This window comes from Aethalodelphis obliquidens, unplaced genomic scaffold, assembly GCF_003676395.1.
Source record: "Aethalodelphis obliquidens isolate GAN/ISIS:26980383/991018 unplaced genomic scaffold, ASM367639v1 scaffold4, whole genome shotgun sequence".
Lineage (NCBI taxonomy): Eukaryota > Metazoa > Chordata > Mammalia > Artiodactyla > Delphinidae > Aethalodelphis > Aethalodelphis obliquidens.
Window position 1 is genome coordinate 1,176,113 of NW_020837948.1, and position 4,779 is coordinate 1,180,891.

The 4,779-nt window shown below is 58.7% G+C and overlaps 1 long non-coding RNA gene across 1 annotated transcript; it reads left to right on the forward strand.

The window, feature by feature from the left end:
* Positions 1–358: 358 nt before the first annotated feature.
* Positions 359–1,356, forward strand: LOC113614384 (uncharacterized). Its single transcript, XR_003430605.1, has 2 exons — positions 359–687; positions 807–1,356. It is a non-coding gene; the product is annotated as an uncharacterized LOC113614384 (long non-coding RNA).
* The last annotated feature ends 3,423 nt before the right edge of the window (positions 1,357–4,779 follow it).

The window sequence follows — 4,779 nt, forward strand, 5'->3', positions numbered from 1 at the left end:
TTAAGGAATGCTCAGGTGGCAGCGCCAGTCTGAGGAGCCAGAGAGCTGAACCCAGCCGGCCGCAATGACCAGTCTCAAAAGAGCCTACACACCTGGCCCCCCAACACCGGCGCGCCCTCAGGAGGGCGCTCGCGGCATCTCTAATCGTCCAAGCAGTGAGAGGGTTAAGCTTCCTCGCGGTACTTGCCGCAGTAAGTGGAAAGGAAAGAAGTGTCAACTCTGTTCTCACCACAGCGGGGCTGTCGGATGGCACCTCCCCCCCGCCCCGCGCACCCCGCCCCGCCGGCTCCCCCGCCCTCCCCTCGGAGCGCGCGCGCACACACACCTCCCACCGCTTTGCCCAAATTATTTTCGATCCCGGGAGACTCCGGATGCCAGACGCGCTCCGCAGCGGCGGCGGCGGCGGCCGCGCCTGATTCATTGCGCCAAAGCTGCAGATGCGACCTCCCGCCTGCGCCCTGTGCCCCGGCCCGCGCCGGGCTGCGTGCGCGCCTGGAGAGATGGGGGGGAGCGGCAATTTGTAGGCGCTCCCCCCTCAAGAGGCGGGCCCCGGTCCCCCGGGGCCGGGTCCCCAGTCCCCAGCTCCCCGGGCTGCGCTAATTAGCTTCTTCCGGGGGCGCCACGCGGCGTGAGGGGCGGCAATTTCCCGGCTGGGCTGCGGGGGAAGCACTCCCACCGCCTGGGAAGGTGAAATGGGAAACTCGATTCAAAGGGAGCTTTCCTCCCCCCCCACCCCCCGCTCCCGCCTAGCGCGGTAGAAAACGGGTTTGAAATTCCTCCTCTCTCTTTTTTTTTTTTATTTATAGTGCACCGTCTCCATGGAAACCGCGGAGGAGGTCACGGTAGCTGGGCCCCCGCGCGTCACCCCGCGCCTCGCCGGCTGCAGGCGCCAGGATTGCTGCCTCCCAGGCGCCGCGGCCCGCGTGGACTCTACTCCGAGTTCCCCGCCCCCGCTCCACTCCGCCCGCGGCTCAAGCCATATGACTCTGCCGGGTCCCAACCGGGAAGGGTGAACCTGGGCACCAGTGCGCTAGGCTATACCTCTGTCCCCGGGCTCTGGCACGCGGGAATGCTCCAAGACACACGTGCCCAGCTCCAAGACGGGGACACGTGCGGCGACACGCCGCCAAAGGGCTCCCTGCACTAGTGAATGCCCCGCAGGATCGACCTATATAGGCGCACAACTCCAGAGCTCTCTGCTAAAGCAAAACCACCTATAGTTAAGAACCCTGAAGTCCGCCTGGGTTATCTTACTAGCTATGTGACTTCGGGCAAGTCACAACCTCTCTGCGTCTCGGCTTGCTCATCAGCAAAATGTAATTGTCGGGTGGCTTGAGACAAAGTACGTGAAACGTTTAACACTGTTTGGCACGTGGTTCTGAAAAATGGTAGCTGTCATTGAGGTTATTTTTTTACGGACTGGGAAAGCCAAGGCCCAAAAGGCATTGCTCAAGGGCGCGGTCAGCCTGAAGGCTGAGAGTTGCACCTTGAGAGCTTCCCAGCACCTCAGCCTAGACTCTGGCAGGAGGTTGAGGGGACACGTGCCGGCTTTGCTGGGCCTGGGCCTGCGTGGGGCGCGACGGGCGGGACCTCCTGAGCTAGCCACATCCGCACCCGGAACCCTGGAAACGGGACTCCCCGCGGTGTGCGTCCCACCCCCCTCCTGCCCCAGCACCATTAGCAACGGGCCTGCCTGCCCTCCCTCCCAGGGCTGAGGCCGCACCTGCCCCACCGGATGGCCGCCCCGGGGCCAGGCCGTGCCCCCCACCGCGCACACTTCCTCCCGGACCTCCAGCGCCCCGTCGAGCGCGCAGGGGGAGGGGACCCGGCCGCCCCGGCCCCGCCAGCTTCCCACAGCCTGAGCAGCCCGGAGCCGGGGAGGCAGGAAGTCTCAGAGCCGGGGCGTGGAGGCGGAGTAGGGGCAGGAAGTTGGGGGTGACTCTCCCAGAGACCCCAGACAGGGCCCCGGCGTGGGAGCGGGGTGGGCGGGCGCGTAGGGATTAAGGGCTCCCCCCACACACACCTCTTTTAGCCTTAGGCCACGTGACCCGGCCGGAGCACCCTGCTGGGTGAGGGCGAAGGCCGCTACCTCTGCCGACCCCCAGCAGCGCGCACTAGGAGGGAGGGGCAGCCTTTGTCTACTTTGCCGCAGAGGCAGCCCCCCACAACCCCTCCCCCACGCGCCCCGCCGGGCCCTGCACAGCCCGGGTTTTCCATCCGGCCCGGCTCGGCTCGGCAGCTGTCAGGGGACCGAGCTGACCTTCGCGAGCAGGGAGTTTCAATTAGCCGCAGATCAGATAAGCGGGCGGGCCAGCCTCTCCGGGCACCGCGGGGGCGCAGCCCCGCCCCCGCCACGCCGCGCCAAACGCGCTCCAGATGGGAACAAAGATGAGGACGCAGCTCCACCTGCCTCCCCGGGGAGGGGGGGACTGGAGGCCCCGCCGGGAGGAGCTTGCCACCGGAGGAAGGGGTTGCGCACCCTCCCCTGCCCGTCTAGGATCTCATTCCGGGGCAGTGGTCTAGTCAAAACGATCTTTGCAACTCGCCTTGCCTCCTGCACAGCGGAGAGGTGCCTGCCACGCTGACCTCATCTCCAGGCGGGCATCGTGCCCTCCCTCCCCTGGAGGGAGTCTTTTGCCATCGCTGATCTCATCCAGAGCACTCCCTGGGAGGCTGAGAGAAGGAGACAGAGCCCAACAGAGAAAGGAAACTGAGGTAGAGACGGACTGGACTGCTTGATTCAGGTCACACCAACCACAACATTCTTTCAGATGTTTATCGAGTGCCTACTAAGTACCAGGCGCTGTTTAGACTATGGGGACATCAGCCTCATAGAGCTTACATTCTAATTCAGGGAGACAGACCATAATCAAGTAAACAAATAGGTGAACAAGATCATTTCAGAGAGTCTGAAGAGCCATGAAGATATTAAAATAGGTCATGTGAGCCCGATTTCAGAGAGGGGACCATGTTACATATGGTAGTCAGGGAGGGCCTCTCTGAGGAGGTAACATCTGAACTGAAACCTGAAAGACCAGGAGGAACCAGTCAAGCAAAGGAGAGGGTGTGGAGCATGCCACTGTGGACATGACCTTAGGCCCAAAGAGGAAGCAGATAGAACAGGGCTTTGCAGACCAGGTGAGGGGTCAGGGTTTATGAAAAGTACAACGGGAGCCTTTGGTAGGTTCTAAACCGGGAGTGACATGGTCTGACTTAAATTTTTAAAGATCCCTCTGGCTATTGTATAGATCAGAGGAAGGCAAAGGTACAAGACAAAGACCAGGGAGGAGGGGAGAGGATGGGGGTGGAGGGGGGGCTTTCTGCAGTAGTCATATATTTGGGCTGATGAAGTGGATGTGGAGGTGAGGTGAAGCAACAGAAGCTTGGTGAGAGAGGCAGGACTTGAACCTAGGTCAGCCTTTGGGAGCATGGAGGGGCTGCTTAGAGGTGAAGGGTAAAGTTGTGGAGCAGGAATGCCAGGGTTCAAATGCTGGTACAGATATTTTCCAGCTGAGTGACCTTGGACAGGCATCTCTATCAATATTGTGGAGCATTGTAAAAGGAAAAGGAGATTGCCATTGTAAGGTTTGAATATGACATCTGAAAAGTGTTAATCACAGAGCCTGGTAATGAGTAGGTGCTCAATAAATTTGGGCTATTATTATGGGCACTGTGGTTACTACCCCATCCCCTCGCCCCCACCCCCATCACCACCACCTGCCTCTTTGTGTCAGGACTATCCCTTGGCCTTCCTAACCCACCTCTGGCCTTGTTTTCATTTGCTGAGGGTAGAAACTCTTCCTCCTCTCCCCCCTGCCCCACACCTTTGTCTGGAGGGGAGTTGGGTGGGGATCATAGGGAAGGGACTAACCCAGTCCTTGTTCACTAAACTGACTGCTGGGATCACTCCTCATCCAGGACCCCAACTCACCATCCTGGGGTAACCCTCTGAGCCCCTCAGTGGTCTCCATAGGGGCCTGCCCTCCCTGCCCGCCAGAGGAGTTGAGAGCATTCAGTTATCATTCATTCAATCGATTGAGTGACCCTCCAGGCTAGGCTGAGGTGGGGACAGAGAAAAGCACACCCAGGCCCTGCCCTCAGGCAGATACTTGGAAGAGTCCATTGTGGTTAGTTAGGGAATGTTGTGCTGTAGGAGCTTAGAGCAGGGCCAGAGAGGGTGGAGGGGCCCCTTTGGGGCAGCAGTTACTACAGTCACAACTCCCACCTATGGAGCCTCTACCCAGGGCCAGTCACCATGCCCTGGTACATACATGTCATTGAGTCCTTACAACCACTCAATGAGGTCCGTACTATTACAATCCTTAATTTATGAGCAAATAAACAGAAACTTCCAGAGGTGAAGTGCCTTGCCCAAGATCACATGGCAATTAAGTGGTGGAACTGAGAATAAAACCCAGGTCTGGCTGAGGCCAGAACAGGAGAATTTAAACATTCTACTGTCTGGTCTCATGTTCTATTAAATGCAAGGATGTCTCTGAAAGGCCTTCAGCCAAATCCCTGTGGTGATGGATCTTGCCCTTACTTCACTCAACTTCCCTATGCCTGAGTCTTTATCTAAACTCTCAGGAGCCCAGCCTGGTGCCAGGTATACAATAGATACTCAAGTACTGCTTGAATGTAGCTTCCTCTTGACAAAGTAGTGTTGATGCCTACCCTCATCTCCACACCTCCCCTTGGGTTCTCGGGCCCCTATATCCCATTTCAGAGCCTGTCAGTGCTGATGACTAGAAAAAGAAAAGTTCTAGTTTGCATAATATT